Source organism: Alosa pseudoharengus, unplaced genomic scaffold (assembly GCF_046254945.1).
Source record: "Alosa pseudoharengus isolate Yale_2024_CS ecotype anadromous, Long Island Sound unplaced genomic scaffold, YU_APseudo_1.1 YU_APseudo_1.1_scf_18, whole genome shotgun sequence".
In the NCBI taxonomy this organism is placed as follows: domain Eukaryota; kingdom Metazoa; phylum Chordata; class Actinopteri; order Clupeiformes; family Clupeidae; genus Alosa; species Alosa pseudoharengus.
Window position 1 is genome coordinate 6,880,620 of NW_027468650.1, and position 19,233 is coordinate 6,899,852.

Here is a 19,233-nt window from a genome sequence, read left to right on the forward strand (position 1 = left end):
CAAATCTAATCTCCGCTAATACAGTCTAATGCCATGACCTTGTTACTCTTTTCTAGATTTAAAGGAAATGTACTGACCACCACAAGACAAAGCAATGGTGTAGGCGAGGGCGGATGAGAGAGGCAGACACAGAGAGCGAGACAGACCGAGACAGAGAGCTGCTTTACAGCCCGAGGGTTAATAACCTCTTAGCCCAGGGGCTTGGCCTGGGCTACCAATGAAAGCCAGAGGTTAGCGCTCCATTTTTGCTCCCTGTTGCTGTGTCACCATGACAACGGATGTAGAAATCACAGGAGTGACTAGAAGGTGACAGGGGTGGCATTGGGGAGGGTGAATAGGTGACACGCACACACACACACACACACACACACACACACACACACACACACACACACACACACACACACACACACACACACACACACACACACTGCAGCCCTCGAGTGACACGTGAAGGCCAGGAGGTGTTCGCTGGCAAGGAACCTCTCTCTGTCAAGGGTGTGCATTAACGGGAGACAAGCGGGCTAACTAAGTGTGATGGCTTACCTAGGAGGACAAAAAGGCACAAGACCCAACTGTCTGTGCACTCGCACAGTTAGTCAAAAGACAAGATACAGACGCGTGCCTGTTTCCTGTGGGTCGATGGTCAGACCGCTGGGTGAGGTACGGAGTGTGCCAGTTCCAACTGAGGACCCACTGCAGGGACGCCGTTCCCTTGAGACAGGGAGACCAGAGACCCTCTGTTTGTTTGTTTGTTTGTTTGTTTGTTTTCGTTTAGCTGGGAATTAAGCACTCAGTGCAAATGTCTGTGTGGAGGCTAATGTGCAACATGTATCCAGGGACCGTCTGGGCAAAGTTGCACAAAGCATGAGAGGCCTCTGCTGGCCACTCACGTCCTCACATCCCCCGTGTCACCAGGGAAACGCACATACCTGAAAGCTATTAACCCACTCCACAGATTCACCCTGGCTATTTAAAGTGGAATTTCTTCGACACACCAGGCTAAAGTGAAATAATAGAAAACATCCTTAAAGACAACAGACAAAAAGGAGTGAGTCAGCCCACTGTAATTTCTGACTTGTGATTTCAAACAGGACCCAGAACTATAGTGGTCAGAGAGGCTTTCCTCATTAAAAACGTTGTGTCTAAATCAGTCAACTTTCACAACATGTTTCAAAACTGTATCTGTTCAATAAACCTGTCAAAGACTTCACATGGTTCATTGAACAATGAAAATCGATACCATTAAACACTTCTGAAAAACAAACGCATGCCTTTCTCTGGAGAGTCTGTGGACTCCCATGTTCCATACTTTTAACTGTGCTGTCAATAAAACATCCCAAGGATCTTAAATACTTCATTACGTCTTAGGCTTCAATATCCAATATCTTCATGTTTTTTTTGTTTTTCAGGTAATGGGTCTTTGTCTAGGTGCCTCGGTGTATGTGTATGTGCATGAGTGTGCGTGCCTTTGAAGTAAAAAGTACTGTAGATTTCTCAAGAGTCAAACAGACTCCTTTCTAACACACTCACTCTCTCGCTCGCTCTTTCAGCCCCTACCCCCTCTCTCTCTCTATCTCTCTCTTTCACACACACACACACACACACACACACTTCTGCATTTCATAACTGCCCCACTCCTCTCCATGGTCCGCTCGATGAACAACCAATCAGACATCTTCTCGGGGTGCTGACCGTGAGCCCCAAGCCTTTGTTTCCTGTGCGCATTCCAATTCATTCACAGACGTATAAGCAATTTTAACAGTAGTTAGGCAGAGGTGGAACTGCTTGACATAATCTCGCGGAAACAGCCTCTACCGTCGGCCTGGTGACAGTTCACATTAAATCTCTGTCAGAACTCAAGCGCGGACAAGAGGCGAAGGAGAGGAAAGGAAAAGAAAGAGAGAGAAATAAAGAGAAAGAAAGAAAGAGAGAGAAAGAAAGAGAAAGAAAGAAAGAGAAAGAAAGAAAGAGAAAGGGGGGGGGGTGTCCTGTATGATGAAAAACAACACAATCCGAACACGATTCTTTTAACCACTCCCCCCCACTCCATCCAGTACCATAACCTCATAGGATCATGAGCCAGTGTATGGTATGTCTGAGAGGAAATGGAACACGGGGACATAAGAGGTAGGTGGCATACGCTGTATCTTTAAAGGTGTAGTGTTGTCTTCACACATAAAAGCTTACAATTAATAGCGCGATGTTCAATCTAAAAAAAAGACTATAAACATGCCTGTGGCTATGAGCTTGAAAAGCATGCTTATAGAATGTCACACAGGTGTTCTGGTGTTCGGAACATTTCACGCACAACTGCTGAGCTCCAAATGTCGAACCTTGCAGATCACACATAAACATGTGTTCCTTTTATCATACACTCCATCAATGCATAATGTAACACATTCTATGCATAAAATGTAACACATTTAAAAATGAATCCCGAAACAAAGCATAAAAGGTTTTAACTTAGCGCCCAGTCTTCAGCAACTCTGAAGACAAGAGGAATCCATATCAGACAAAGGCCCTTGGTCAGTGACACTGTAGACCAGTCTTAATTGAGATTTGGTTTCCGGGCACTGCATATCCCTCATTCCCAGAGTCCAGTCCAGGGTCCAGTCCACGCCCTTTCCCCAGCTGAGGTCTGGGGTCTCTGCGTGGAGCACGGACCCCTTCTCTGCCACAACCAACCACCCCCATACACACACACACGTGCAGACAGACACAAAGACACACCCCAACACTGACACTGACACACATACCATGTGCCTCATCAAAGTGAAAGTTGCTCAAGGATTGCTAACGCCTCAGAGGGTAGTGCTAGCCCTGACAACCTAGAGGTTAAGAAATTCTTTGCGGCAGGCCCAGGTCATATTTTCTCTCTCTTTCACCTCAAATCACCACCCCCCCCCTCTCCCTCCCTCTGCTGTTCCAATGGTTTTTCTCTATTAGTTAGAGCTCATAGCTCAAAACTGGTCTTCAACTTCCTCCACAATCCGCGCTAAGCCTGTCATTTCTGGCTATTATTTACTTTAATGGGCTTTGGCTGATCCCTGGCGAAGCCTTGGATCTGGGAATAATGCGGCGGAGGGAGGCATGCCTAGACGTGGGCGCAGCGCTGCCCGTAGATTAGCCATGGCAGATGGGCTTTGCAGTGGCTTCCTGTGTGCAGGAGTGTTGATTGAGAGCGCATAATGGGAGAGGTGGTGTCCTCACAATGGACCCAGCCACCTCGCTGCACCTCTCTCGTCTAAACAACCCCCTATTCTCTCGGCTCTGCCGCTTGTGAATTCTCCCCCCCTTTCTTGCTTCTTCTTCTTCCTCGACGCCCCTTTACCCCCCTTTTCCACTCCCTCTCTCTCTCTCCCTGTCTGTCTCTCTCTCGTCTTTCTTTCCTACTCTGTTTGTCTCTCGCTCTTTTCTTTTTTGCAACAGAGGAAGTCAGAGTGCAAGAGCAAGCACAAAAGCAACTGTAAATAAGCATGAATGTTAATCCAGCATTAATTGGTTCCCTCTTAAACTGGGTGTGCGGTTTCACAGACTTTGGGTCCACCGTAGGTCATTAAAAGGATAGCCCCTTTTCCTCATTGTTTACTTAACAAGACCAAGGGTAGATTTTTGTGAATAAGATTATCAAAAAAAATTATAATGACAGATTATTATGACATGAAGTCACCCCAGCCCTTTCACTGTATAAGAAATAAAGTGTAAAGCACTGTCAGTATAAGAACAATAATTAAACTACACATTGTTAAAAAGAAAAAAATATATATTTTGAAAAATGCAAAGTGTAAGATGCAACAAAGGAGATGTTTCACTAGCATGTTAGCACCTTTAGCAGTCCCTAGTTTTTCAGAACTGTTGGACTCGACGTGCAATCTTCCCAATGGCTCTGCAAAGTCATGTCTGGAAGAACAGTGTTTCCTTTTGGGTTGCACTCGCTGAGTGATTCAAGGGCACCTCTTGGCGTTCACCTACAGTGCCCTCCAGAACTCCACATGGTTCTATTTTTATGCTCATTGAGCTCAATGCAAAATCAAACCAGCTAATAGGCTAACTGAAATAATACCATGACAATCTCTAGGTATGGTGAAGGGTATGTGATTATCTGGGGCTATTTTAATTCCAAAGGCCAAGTGAATTTTATCAGGATGCATAGTATCCTGGATCCATGAAATAACTGGCCTTTAAAAATAAAAATCTGCCTGCCTCTATGGGAATTTAAAATAGGGGTGCCAATACTCATGACCCCTGTATTTTAAGGAAGAACATTTATTTATTTATGATACATTATTCATTCACAAAGAAAATTGGTGTCCTTAAAGGTTGGATATTTCTTAATTGTTTTACTTAAGGCATTAAGATAAATTTCCAAAAGATGATTTTATATTCCTCTTTTTAGTCAACTTTAGCAAAGGTGCCAGTAGTTCTGGAGGGTACTGTGTTTAAGCTTTCATAGTGGTACGTGTAGTGCAAAGCCACTCCACAAAATGATCTGCCAAAACCCAACAAAGTCCTCAGGTCAAGTTTGTGTAAAAGGGTATACATTTTTTCGCGTCGCCCCACTCCCTCTCTCCGCCGGTCTGAAAGTTTCCACACAAGCGGTGCTACACAATCCGGCCGCACCAATTATCCCCCACCTCGGCCCGGCTTTAGCAACTTTTTCAAAACTCCTTTCACTTCGCTCTTGTCAAGCGATGAAAGAAAAACTAACCACCATGTCAAGAGAACTCAGCTGCCTAGCAACCGGGCCACAGTTTAATTCTGATTTACTTGAGGTCTTGAGTAATGGAAGTTGACAATGTTAAGCCAGTCACAAGTGTTGTTTGTCACCTCTGAAATGCAAACAAAACTTCATTGTTTTTTTGCCAAAGTATTGAGCATGATTGATGTTTAGAGCCACAATGGCGTCATTCATTTCTCTCTTGTGTTTTTGCTAGGATTGATGTCATATCTTTTCATGGCATATTAAATGTTTTGGAGGAGCATGAAAATGCGTGTCTTTTCATCTCAAGGCAAGGATGGCAGTGCCTCTGACACCCCCCCCCACCCCCCCACCCCCATCAACACTGAAGTTTAATGATTCTATTCAGGTTGTGTCCATTTCAAGCAGAAATAATTTAATAAGAAGCCAAGGCTCTTCAGTAGCCATAAAGGCCCAGCATAATCTTAAAAGAAAGGATGAAAGGGACATGAAAGAATCAAGCTTTTTAGATGAAAGTTTTTTTTTGCCTCTTTTGACACCATACTTCCCCCCTCAGTTGTTTGATCAGCAACTTTTGTGGTAAGACACACTTTGTGTACAAATATTTTGGTCGCAGGTCCAACACTGGTCATGAAAAATGTGTTAAGCAATCTATGATCTCATCCCACTTCTGAGGCATTTGTATTCTACAATGACAGATAAATATAGTTTTGACTATAATGGACACTGGACTGATATTAATTCATAAGAACAGTGCAAATATTGCTAATATGTCTATTCCATAAAATTTGCTTGCAACCCTCTCTGGGTTACATTATATTTCTAATCACATTCATATTCATACAAGCCTCGTACCCAATACTGGAACTTTGAAACTTTGACACAAAGAGAATTTGTGTAAGTACATAAAGTTTATGGCAATTAACTTCAATTCATACTTATATGGACAAAAAATCATGAGATATTACACTAAGCTGATGTCCCAGCAAGAACTTTACTTTGTATGTGAAAAAGAAATCAGATTTTCAATAACTTACATGAAACATTATGTATGAAAATCTATGATTCAAAATATACACCAATACATTTTATCAGTTAATTGTTTGGACTGAGATAACCCTTTGAGGTGGCAATACCTTCATGGCTGCCAAGATTAAATAACGATTCAGAGTCCCAAATGGAGTCTTCAGTCAAGCAATTGAGCTGGCAGAGTGCGGGTTTGATAGTATGATATAGAAGCTAGCAATTTCTTCTACTCCGCAGAACATTCATCAAAGGCCCAAATGGCACAATGAGAAAGCCATCCATCACAAAGGCGAGAAAATTAGTGTAGAGCTAAATGGCAGTCTCTCCCTCTCTCTTTTCTCTCTCTCCCTCCCTCTCTCTCTCTGTCTCTCTTTCCCTAACTCCCTCTCTCTCTCTGTCTCTCTTCTCTCTCCTCTCTCTCTCTCTCATAACAATCTCCAATGGTTTGTGGCAGAGGACGGAAAGAATAGTCAACAATGAACACGGCCACATCAAAGTCTCAGGCAGAGGGATCAGCGAAGTCCACAGTCCGCAGTGGGGCGATGAAGGAAAAATAAACGGCGGCACCCAACGTCAAAAACCACATTACCAGCCACCCACGCCACCGACACACACAGACACACACAGACACACACACACACACACACACACACACACACACACACATTCCATCTCTTTTTGGAGGTGCAACATTGGTCAGGTGCGTCCAGAGACAGTCACATGGATTTATCGTGGGTTTGGGTTTACATTACCATGTCTAGCACACTGTGCAGTATGGACAAGAGATAGATTTTAAATCATAATCCATTGGGCAAATAATTTCCTCCCACCCTTGGTTAACTCCAGTCCTAGTGATAAACGAACACGCCAATTCTTATCGGTGCAGGACATAACAGAACACTATGAGGCGACACAAGCTTAATATTTTTTTAATTGTGCATGCTCAGAGTCCCTGCTTTTTGTCTGGCTTTAGCACACGGCTACCTCAAAGCATGTTTGAATTTATTTAAAATGTAACTGCCATATGAGTTCTTTGAAGGGAGGGGTGCAGGGGATTGGGTTGGGGGGGGGTGAAATGAGAGCATGTGAAACGCATGCATTATCAACTTCACGTTGAGCAGATTATTTTAATTGCTCTCTGGCCTCCTCTGCCTCGCCTTACAGCGTTATTGCTTTTCTGATCTTTTTTTGTATTTAAAGATATTTTACTGAGACTTCCATGTCAGTCTTTATCATACCATATATTATGTTTATGTTGCTTTAATCTCATATCTTATGCCCGATTGAGGTCAGTGTAAAAGAAATACAATGACCCAACATTTATTTTGATGCTTTTCATTTTAGATGAAATAATTTATACATTAGACACTAATTTCTTACAACTTCACATCACATCAGTGTATTTCTTTATGTTACTTTGATTGTTAATCCGTCACGTTACATGAGATCTGAGAATGTGATCTTTTAAAGCTTTCACAATTAAATTATTTGTAAAACATTTTTAAAGGATTTCTTTTTCAATCATTCACTTATCTCTATAATATCATTCTCTAATTTGCAGTCAAACACACACACATCTATACTACCTTGGCATAATCAAATACCACACCACCACTGCTAATAGTGTCTTGTGTAGCAAACATATCGGATGTCTCGACATTGTCTGAAATGTTCCCCTCTCTGTGTAACAAATGCCTTTTAGCAGTTTTGCCATCTGTCCATAATGAGGCCATTTTTTTTTCCAGCCACCCATTTCCACACTGTATTGTGTTGTGCCTTTCAGCCATTTGCATAATTGTTGAAAGATTTTGCCCCAAAATTGATATCCACACAGTGACTATGAGAATAAATGAAGTTAAAACACACTGACTCTCACACAGAAGAGTTCGGAGAAGGAGAAAAAAGACTAGAATGAAGATGTTTGTGAAATTAGGTGAAAAGCAAATCCATTTTTTTTGCACCAAAGTAACCTAATCAGTGATGGCCTTATCGGGTAATCCACATTTAAACTTTAACCTGTAGGGGGCCTCTTTGTGTTAGTTAATGTACGCAGAAAAGAGGAGGACTGGATGAATGACTAATGAGATTAATCATATTTTGCAATCCTAAAAAGCTTCACTAAAAGGAATCTGAATTAGAGCCACTCCCATCACACATAGTGAGAGAGTTAAATGAAACAATTCTGGCTAAAGAAAAATTATGGCGTGGAATAAATTAATGTTCAAAAGCCAAGCTTTTTTTTTTTTAAATCAGCTCAGCTGTCCAGGCCATAAAGACATTGGGATGTTGGGTCATTTCAAAACATTAGGGGGAAAAACTGATGAAGGACAAACTGATTACATCTGAGCGCCACTTCCATGAAAGGCTGTCTACATCAACAAGCAGCAGGAAAAAAAAACTTTCCTCGTGCCAATAAAGCTCCTTTAACAAAAATAAATAAATAAACAGAGGACATCCAGCAAACCCTAAATGCCTTCTGACAGCTCATAGCGCTTGGAGATATGAGAGTGTTAATGACATTCTCAAAAAAATTAGACAAGATGACAGAACAGAGTTACAAGAAAGCTGGGTAAGAAATCCCCAAAAATGGCAGGGTGCAATGTGACAGAATGTACTTACTTCCACAGCTGTGCCGCCATTATCAGAAGTTGACTCCGTTCTTTCACTTAGTTCCTAGAGGAAAAGAAAGAGAGGCTTGAGATGCCATACAGATTTGTCTTGGAAGAGAATAGCTCAAGGATTACATCTTTCCCCACTCGACTTTTGAAACACTGAGATTCAAATATATGTACTTGTAAGCATTGTTGAAATTGCATCACAGTGCACTGTTGTTCCACAGTCAATTTAAAATGTGACTATTGCTCTATAAATAAATTGCAAACAAAAAAAGAAATCTAAATTGTCTATTTATCACAGGGAGATGTAATCTCCCAAAACAAACCATTACTATGTCACCAATATTAAACATCATCTTAAGGTAGATGAATCAATCACCGGTCACAACTGGATGATACTGAACCCTTCCATTATGCAAGTGTTGTTAAGAGTCATTTTTTTTTGCTTATTGTGAACTACTGGTGACAGAAATGTGTTCATACATCCTCATAAGACCACATAATGATATGAAAAATCTTTCCACACAGAACGTTTGCATGTTGTGCATATGAAAGCATCAGTCTTTTCCAAGGATGTTAAAAAATGACAACAGGGTCTTAAATATATTCAATTGGAATCAGCGTTGATTAGTCCATTCCAAAATTGTGCTTTTAGGTACCATTAATACAGAGAGGCTGTCTTTTGAAATCTGGCCACAAGGAATAGAATAGTATGTCACTTTCCTGCTCTCAGAGTATCAGCTGGCTATATAATTTTCCCTCCATTAGGGCAAGGCACATGCTATCTGTATTATCATGCCACGCAGTGAGCCATGCATTCAGATTTACCCTCTCTCTGCCTCCCTCACTCTCTCTCTCTCACCCTCTCTCAATTTGATGCTATGACAACCACTTAGTTTCTTAAAACGTAATATGATGGGTAATGTCTGGCTTTGAGAGCCACTCATCCTGTATTTGTCCCATATACCAAATAACTTGGTGCATCATGAACCCTCTGCAGATAATATACCCCACTGTATAGCTCAGAAGATTCAGTTTACATACACAAGAGTTAATGTAAATAAAACGCTAGTTCAATGAAAGGGTGGTTGTCTTCAAGTGCGTCTTACTACTGCTAACAGACTGCTATAGACTGCTGATTATCAGCTCTTATTCTCAACAGCACCATTGAATCCAATTTAAACGCAGTATAAATAGCCAGCCACCAACAGAGTTTTTCAATTAATCAACTAATAATCTATTATGCCGAAATCATTTTAGGCTATTTTATCCTATGAAAATTAAAATTGCACACAAAATGTCTGGTAAAAGGATGTCAATGTGAGAGCTTGTGAGCTGGTGGTCAGTGTAACGTCTGGGAGGTTGCTCCTGCATCTTGTGTCCCCCTCTCCCTCTCTCACTTTCTCTCTCTGACTCTATATGAGTCTCCCTCTCTATGTCCCTCTCTCTCTCTCACTTTCTCTCTCTGACGCTATACAAGTCTCCCTCTCTATGTCCCTCTCTCTCTCTCTCACTTTCTCTCTCTGACACTATATGAGTCTCCCTCTCTATGTCCCTCTCTCTCTCTCTCACTTTCTCTCTCTGACGCTATATGAGTCTCCCTCTCTATGTCCCTCTCTCTCTCTCACTTTCTCTCTGTCGCTATATGAGTCTCCCTCTCTATGTCCCTCTCTCTCTCTCACTTTCTCTCTCTGACGCTATACAAGTCTCCCTCTCTATGTCCCTCTCTCTCTCTCACTTTCTCTCTCTGACGCTATATGAGTCTCCCTCTCTATGTCCCTCTCTCTCTCTCTCACTTTCTCTCTCTGATGCTATATGAGTCTCCCTCTCTATGTCCCTCTCTCTCTCTCACTTTCTCTCTGTCGCTATATGAGTCTCCCTCTCTATGTCCCTCTCTCTCTCTCACTTTCTCTCTCTGACGCTATATGAGTCTCCCTCTCTATGTCCCTCTCTCTCTCTCTCACTTTCTCTCTCTGATGCTATATGAGTCTCCCTCTCTATGTCCCTCTCTCTCTCTCACTTTCTCTCTGTCGCTATATGAGTCTCCCTCTCTATGTCCCTCTCTCTCTCTCACTTTCTCTCTGTCGCTATACGAGTCTCCCTCTCTATGTCCCTCTCTCTCTCTCTCACTTTCTCTCTCTGTCGCTATATGAGTCTCCCTCTCTATGTCCCTCTCTCTCTCTCTCACTGTCTCTCTCTGACGCTATATGAGTCTCCCTCTCTATGTCCCTCTCTCTCTCTCACTTTCTCTCTCTGACGCTATATGAGTCTCCCTCTCTATGTCCGCTCTCTCACTCCCTGCACTTCAACAGGATTTGACTCCATCTAGTGGCCCCAGCTGCTCCATCCACGCACCAGTGGAAACAACTAGGCCAGAAACACACCCGCACACGAGAGAGAGAGAGAGAGAGAGAGAGAGAGAGAGAGAGAGAGAGAGAGAGACCACTTTCTACTCGCTCTGACCCTCCACCACCAATCTTGAACAATTTGTATTTTCTTCACTTGTGTATATTTACCCCTAAACGGCTCAGGTGGACTTTCTGTTGATTCCCAAGGCTAGTGCAGCAGAGCTGCTCATCGGTTTGGGAGGGAAGGTGGGGGGATGACAACTATTTGGGGATGGAAATAATTACAGGCCCTATCTGTAACAGCATGTGAGCTCTGCCCATCCACTAAATCTAGGCTTTATCCTAATGCTACAATAAAGTTGTCGCTGTCACACTGATTTCCCCTACTTTTCACAAATTCTAATGAAGTTGTCTCGCCTCATGTTAATTTATCAGATTACTACATGTAAAAGAAACAATAAGTGGGGGCTTTTCTCTCATAATCATGTAATTTGCCTCTGGGAGCTGGTCTTATTTGACAGGGCAATTTCCACACTTATTAAAGCCTTTGACACAGTCAAACATAATCGTATTAGCGTATTGCTCAAATTAGCTTGTTTCGTTACAGAGAAGTGCGCGATTCTGCTCGTAATAGGCCACCCTCACACCTAACTTGTGATGTCTCCATTTCCTCCGGCGAGAGCTCTAGAGAGAACAGGGGGGAACACTGCGAGGAGGGGGGGGGGTAGGCAGAGCCGACCGCCACCACCAGTCAATCAAGGGATCAGGTTGTGCAGCAAGGCCAGCACCTACTGTAACTTAAACACCTAAAATTACAGTTACTATGCTTAATTGTAGTGATGAGATAAATGTTTAAAAGCGTTAAAGGGTGACTAGTTACTTTGGTGTCTTGGCTTTGCCCCCCACACACATCCACCACCACCCTACACACTCCCACATCCACCACCACCCTACACACTCCCACATCCACCACCACCCTACACACTCCCGTCCTCTTTCCCCCCCCCCCCCCACACACACTCACACACACACCCTGAGCCCCAAACTCTCCATCACTAGTACAACTCGTACAACTACCAACCGCAAAGCTTAACAGGCTTGACATTTCGCCCGGGTGACATCGGTACACAACGTCAGAGGCGGTGGCAGAGGAAGAGGTTGCGGTGTCATAATTCACTGGGCTGGAAATGAGGCCGCTTGCTGGGTGCGCTGGAGAGGAGAAACGAGACGCAGCCCTCTCGCTGCCCCCCTCTGGTGAGGAATGCACGCGCGGGGGCAACAACCAGCGACTAGTTAGGCCTCCGCCAAATCTTAGTACTTTTATCTTTGACATTTTGACCCCCGGCACATCTGGAAACCTAGTTGGGAGCCCCGAAGACAAGGAAGTTTTTCTTTTTCGCTCCCCTCAACCCATTTATGGATAAGAGGGACGGCGTGTGCCATTTTAACCCAGCAGCCTGCTTCCCTGAAGTGACTCAGTTTAATGATAGCACTAGTAATGAACTCTAGGACACTGTCTGTTACAGACCGTGTGCTTAGGCATGCAAGGGATGCTGGGAGAATGCGAACAGTGCATCGGGCTGCCCCTCGGCTGTATGGGTTCCAGATTTCTACAGCAGATAAACATCTCGGAGAGGGCAAGGTCCAGAACAAAAAAAGAGGACTACAAAGGCTTGCATCTTTGATGTTTCAGAGATGGTCTCGCTTAATGGACACCAAGCCTATAGCCAACGAAAACATTCTCCCGGCAGGACATTTAGAAGTTGCACATAGAGGCATGTTCCTTGGGATCAAAATGCACCCATTGGGTATTTATTTAGCTAGTTCACGAGATAAAGTGGAGGGCTTTTGGTGTTAACTGGTAAAGCCTGGTCACCCTGTGGCCTCCTTGCTGTGTGTTGATATTACGGAGGGCATGGGAAATGTTGCTTGTGACAGAGGTACAGTACAAACAGTGTGACCTGGAGGAATCACGCTTTGATGTTCCAAGTGGCTCCCACATTCCACTTGTGAAATCCATTCCCTCCAGAAACACTGCTGCAATAAGTGTGTGAATGTTTTTGGTCAAGTATTTATCAGTCGATAACACAAAGCACAAAGGGCTTCCTTTTTGGTGAGACAAAATATGATCGGGGTACTTGGTCAAAACAATGCAAAACCATCAAATGACCCCCCCCCCCCCCCCCCCCCCCCCACCCACCCATAAAAAAAAAACAAAAAAAAACAATCCACATTTCACATCTGAGTGCATGTTTGCTCATAAGAATTGCTCCGCTGTTTATGTGTTTAAAAACACTGGAGTGACTGCCGCGGACCCCCTCTGTGTCTAGCTGGGCAAAAGAGAAAAACACACTCTGCACGCAGTTCACTGAGTTCAGACATATATGACGTGCACATATCCTAGCATCTGCATTTTCTATAATAACAACTGACTCGTTTCAGTGTGATGTCCGCACCACTCTCACATGGCAGACACGTTCAGATGGTACAACGCTCGTCCTGAACACAATATAGGTGGGAGTGGCGCTGCGATAATAGACCAAAGAGAGGACATGGAATCCTCTTCAACTGACAGACCCGTCCGGTTTATGGGAGTCTTGCATATAGTCGAGCGGGACAATAATCCAGACTGTTTAGCGGATCTGACATTTACTGGGGGAATAAGTGGGGCAGGTCCTGCCGGTGTGCTGAGCCGCTAACACTGCCGCCTCTGCTCCCATCACCTATCTGCCTCCGCTTTCTGTTGATTTTATAATGCAGGGGAAATGCACCGACCACAAGCTGTGCCGAATAAAAGGAATCTGTCTGGAAGATTAAATAGAGAGTGGGAAAGAGAGAAATAGAGAGAGAGAGAGAGAGAGAGAGAGAGAGAGAGAGAGAGAGAGAGAGAAATATATATAGAGAGAGAGAGAGAAATAGAGAGAGAGAGAGAGATATCTCTGAGGAATGTAGACTCAGGTGTGTGCTCCCAGTGGAATTCTCAGGCCTGTCTATCAGTATCTCCTTTAGATGATGTCATAGGTCTAGGCTTCTCTCTGGGGAATAGCGATGGTGGCTCCAGTCCTCCAGAGAGCATTTGCTGGGGGTGGTTGGGGTGTTTGGTGGGGAGGAGGGTGGGCAGCGAGACAGCAAGTCCCCAGGCCCTGCACACCTCCTCAGGCCCCAGCAGCACAGCATGGCCCTACCCGGGAGCAATGGGCCTAAACCAGGACTAATCAATCAATTAAACACGCCCCAGATTAGCAGCGATTATGGGTCCACCTTAGCGGGCTGCCCAGAGTGGGCTGCATATGTTTAAAAGTCCCAGCAGGATATTGTCTGAAAGATAAAGGGCCCTTCAGACTGAATGTGCAGTGAGGAATGGCTTTTACAGTAAAGAGTTCCGTGGAAATAAAGACAATTTCCTGGTCTTGGTGAGACCTTACCAAATTTGCACTGATACTCCGAGACAAGCGGGTAATCCACAAGGTCTGGCAGAGGAGAACACATATCAAAAACCTTTTGCTGAATTCCTCTGTACAGACACTGGCCTTCCAGCTGTACACTAGCCACTCTCCAATCAGATCAATATTGTGACATACATTCTCGCAATCAAACACCATTTCCAACTCATTATCTTCACTGGAACTACAATGAGTTATATCCGATGTGCCATTAAGTTCACTTCTTATTCAATTGATTTGAATACTCTGACAGTAAAAAAAAAAATCTTATTTTTAAATACCATCTCTTTATTCTTTAAGGTTACTGGCAGATTCGCCTCCAAAGAATTTGGATTATATGTCAGATTTAAGATATTGTGTCCACAATATCTTAGTACGTCCCTTAGCGTCAGCAACCCAGCAATACTGAAATACTGCATGTAGGCCTTTGCAATCATGACTATTTATAGGGTACTTCTTACTCATGTCCTCACAGGTAGTTCAAGCTTCACAGTGGATGCAGCCAGGAAAATGTGAGCAATATTAAGAAATATTAAGTTGTAAAAATGCATGATGCTGCAGAAATGAGATTTTGTTAAGATATGGAACATTTCATCATCCTATGCCCCTTGGGCCGCATTTGCAGAGAATTCTTTCTAGAAGACATTGAGTTACCAAGCTAGTGTTTCCTCATCCATGGTGATAGCTAGGAGAGAACGCTTCAGTGCATCCTTCTGGTTTCTAAGCGTTCATTCCATTCATATCTTATTCTTTAACATGTCGATCCTCAGCCCAAAGGGCTCTGTGTGTGTGTGTGTGTGTGTGTGTGTGTGTGTGTGTGTGTGTGTGTGTGTGTGTGTGTGTGTGAGTGTGTGTGTGTGCGCGTGTGCGCACGCACGCATTGCATCGCCTCATTACACTTCACCCAGACTACTCTGCAGGACAGAACATTCTGGTCGGTATCCACTCTTTTAGTTTTACACTCAGTTCAACTTTTTTCACAATTTACCCCACTCCCCCACTAAAAAATGAGGCAAAGTGAAAGGGCATTGCTGCCATTACCAGAAGAGATGTTCATTTGCATCTCTTCAGAATAATAGAGTAATAATATTCACACATCTTCACAGACAAAAATGTTTAACAGAATAACTCATACATCTTCAAGCCCCTGGCATTCCAGTTGTGGCACATGATGGAAGCTCTCAATGTCTCCGCCACACAGCAAAATGAACACTTACAACTGACTGTCAGCATGCACAACAAATGCAGAGCACACTAAAGCAGGCTTACAAGCTTTCTATTGATAAGACATACACACAAACACACACACACACACATACACAAGAATGAAACTGAAAGAGAAAGGGGGGGGTAACTGCAGTGAAATCAAGGACTTCACAACGGCCCCAGCATGAGAGGCCCCACAGTGCTGGGGTGCTATCAGCACAGAACCATCGGCAACCATTAGAGGGCACAAGCCTCTCCATCAGGGCAGACAAGGGCACTGTAATGTGTCTGTGTGAGCACAGATTAGAAAGGGCTGTGGCACGCTATTGAGGATCATTACAGTCACATGATCGCCACATAAACTAATTGGCAAGCTTTTATGTGCGAGAAAATGCACTTCAAATCAAAATGTTAATTACATCTGAGGCATGGCTCTTCGTTGGAGATTGGACCCACAAATCGTTTTCTTTCATTCTTCATATTGCTATATCTCTCCAGTGCTCTGTCTATCTCTCTTTCTCTCTCTCTCTCTCACACACTACTCTTTAGTCACTTCGTCTGTTTCTATGTTCTGTAAAGAGAAGACAGAAAGCCAACATCATGCCCCGATACAGTTGCCTGCATATTTCTTGATAAGCTTGAGGCAGTGACACTTGGCCATTTTTTTCTTTATTTTCCACAAAAAATTCTTGACAGTATAATTAACTAACACCATCACAACACCAAGGGCAAACGGCAAAGATGACTCTCTCTCTCTCTCTCTCTCTCTCTCTCTCTCTCTCTCTCTCACTTTCCCAAAAGTTTCCTTCACCCTGAAGGTTTCCCTTTGCACAACCAGTCTGTTTACTTTTCCCCAAATTACATTGGTTTAGCTACTGTGGAATAATGGCAGCCACAAGCACATGGGCTTGCACACACACACACACACACACACACACACACACGCGCGCGCACACACGCACGCACATGCCGGCATGCAAAGGAAACATCAGAGTGCTTAATTATGGTAATGTAGAGGCGTAGCAGCATGCTGATGTGTTTGCTTGGGGGCTTAGCATAAGGGGGGGGGGGGGGCATTTCCTCCTGTTTTGTTGTGAGAGGGTTGGGGCCATCTCTTCACCTGAGGCCTCCTGCAAACCCATCCCTATCCATCCTGCCAAAGCTATTACACCATGCACTGGTACGAACATACATATTGCTGCACAGACTGTCTGCACTGGTATTTCTTTCAGAGTCTGATACATTCATCAAGCCTGACTGAGAAACAGAACCACTGTAATTGAACAAGCTTTTAGCCTGGGTTATTGTGCTGCACTGTTAGCCTGGGTTATTGTGCTGCACTGTTAGCCTGGGTTATTGTGCTGCACTGTTAGCCTGGGTTATTGTGCTGCGCTGTTAGCCTGGGTTATTGTGCTGCACTGTTAAGGACCTGAATCTCGCTTAGTAGAATGACAGACAAGAGAGCCATATGTCTGAATTTAGTAGTGTTGATTATTCGTAGAAAACAATATTATTACCGTATTTTCCGGACTATAAGTCACACTTTTTTTCATAGTTTGGCTGGTCCTGCGACTCAGGTGCAACATATATTTATATATTTATATATATGTTTTTTTCCTCTTCATGACACATTTTTTGACTGGTGCGACTTATACTCCGGTGCGACTTATAGTCCGGAAAATAAGGTACTATTCAAAAGAGAATGGAATGATCTTGCGACATTCATTCACATTCAGATTCAGTTTTCCTGTATTGCTGAATAGGGTCACATCTCAGTTCTCTGTCGAGTTCCTCTAGCCTGTATCCTACAATTGAAATTTGATTTGACGCAACACTACTGCATTCTTTAGATTTGCGCCAAATTTCATGAAATTGCAAGTTTCACCATCTCCTGACATACATGTGTCAATATCTTGTGATGTAAAGGTTCAAAGTGTACTAAATTAGACACATTGAATCACTGTCACAATCTTTGCATGCATCCCAAATTCCAATTCCGTCAATACGGGACACTGCAACTGACACATTCCCATATCTGCTCGGACCTCTCACCATATCTGGATGTGTTTACAGTATGTGTATCTGTGCATTAAATCAGTTTGGGAGCAACATCTAGTGTGCAGATGTTTTACATTTACACACACACACACGCACAAACTCACTCACACACGCACACACACAGTTTGTACAGATATACACACATGCTAGTACGCACACGTACATATACACACTCACACAGATGAGCGCATTCATTCACACACATACAAACTACTAGTAAACACATACAGTACACACACACACACACGTTGTAAAAATCAGGACATACAGCAAAGTGATGTATAATATGATTGCCACAAAGGGCAGAAGTGTACTTCTGCAATTGAGATGGAGACAAATATTTGGGAGTAGTATAAGTAGCCTAGTAGGCTATACTTTGTTGTTGCAGATTGGTCTTAGTGAAGCACTGGCAAAAGTCTGTAGGCACACACATGCATACAGGTGCACACATGCACATAGGTACATACACACACACACACACACACACACACACACACACACACACATCCAGGCAAAGCAGTGTGTACTATCTTAATGGCATTAGTATACTGCAATGCAAATGCAGATATACATTAGGTGTCACCAACGTTTTTGAGGGATCATTAAGTAGGCTAACCGAGGTTGGCATAAGAGTTGTAGTTTACACGGAGTTGCAGGTGTTTGGGGATGGAGAGAAGGTAAGAGGAATTATTTATTTTCTTCGAATAGCCATGCAGTAGGCCTAATGTACGGCGGTAATAGACCTGTGTAGCCTACCGCTATAGTTAATAGCCCATGTAGGCCTACAGTAGCCTAGGCCTATAGCTCGTCGGACAGGCTACGTCTTATAGCAATGCTAAATTGAATGCCACTGGCCAGTGACTGCTGTGGATCCATGGGGAGACATGCTGTTGCGAAATTCGCGAATATCTGCATATCTGGCCGATTAACAATGCTTTGTTGTTGACATTGCAGGTGTGAATTACAAAGGCAGCACTTTGATTGTAGCCTACTTTACTGCAATCCATAACGTTAAACTTCTTACCTCATAGGCCTGTAGCGCATACGCTGTGAGATATCTTCCTTTTTTCCGAGTTCTACTTCTCCACTTTCTGTACTGAGCTTATCCTTAGCCATAAATCAGGCTGGACTGACGCGAGGACTATCTCGTTGACCGCTCCCCAAACCGAAGGCTATAGAGAGCAAAAGCAATGCTGAGAAAACCCCCTCCTGAGGCGCAGTAAAAGTTGTGTATTTGAACCTGTTGCAGTTCCTGCCCAGCCCTAACTGCACTCGGCGGAGCATCCCGCCGAGAAGCGCCATATTTATTTTGGCATAGTATGCGAGAGAATTAAGATCATAAAACTACTCGGCCACACAAAGCTGCCATTAACTTCCAGGGGACTGTGTTCAGTACGCGCAAGTTTATTTACGCTCTGCGGATTTGTGGTGTAGCCCTCCTTAGTTCCATACTCTGTCAATATTTTCTCTGTGTCTTGTTGCTTTGATAGGCGAAATATCACTGAATTGATAGGCGAAATGTATCGCATTAATCCATATCCCATATATATTTTCATTGTGACGGAGTAATACCTTCTCAATTCGTAAGAAGAAAAATATTTGATTATTACTTTCCTCAGACACCAGTGAGAAGATATAGTCTTGTCAGTAGTCTGGAAGATCTTTGACATCAGCACCTCTTTTTTTTGATGACTCATGTAGGCTAGTAGTCCATGCCCAGATGGGAACCTGCTCTGTTTTCCTTCCATTAATTCAACTCTTAATGTTTTGTGCTGTTGTTGTTGGGTTCACAATGTCACGACCTCATTCCTCTCAGAATGCTTTAGAAGAGTGAT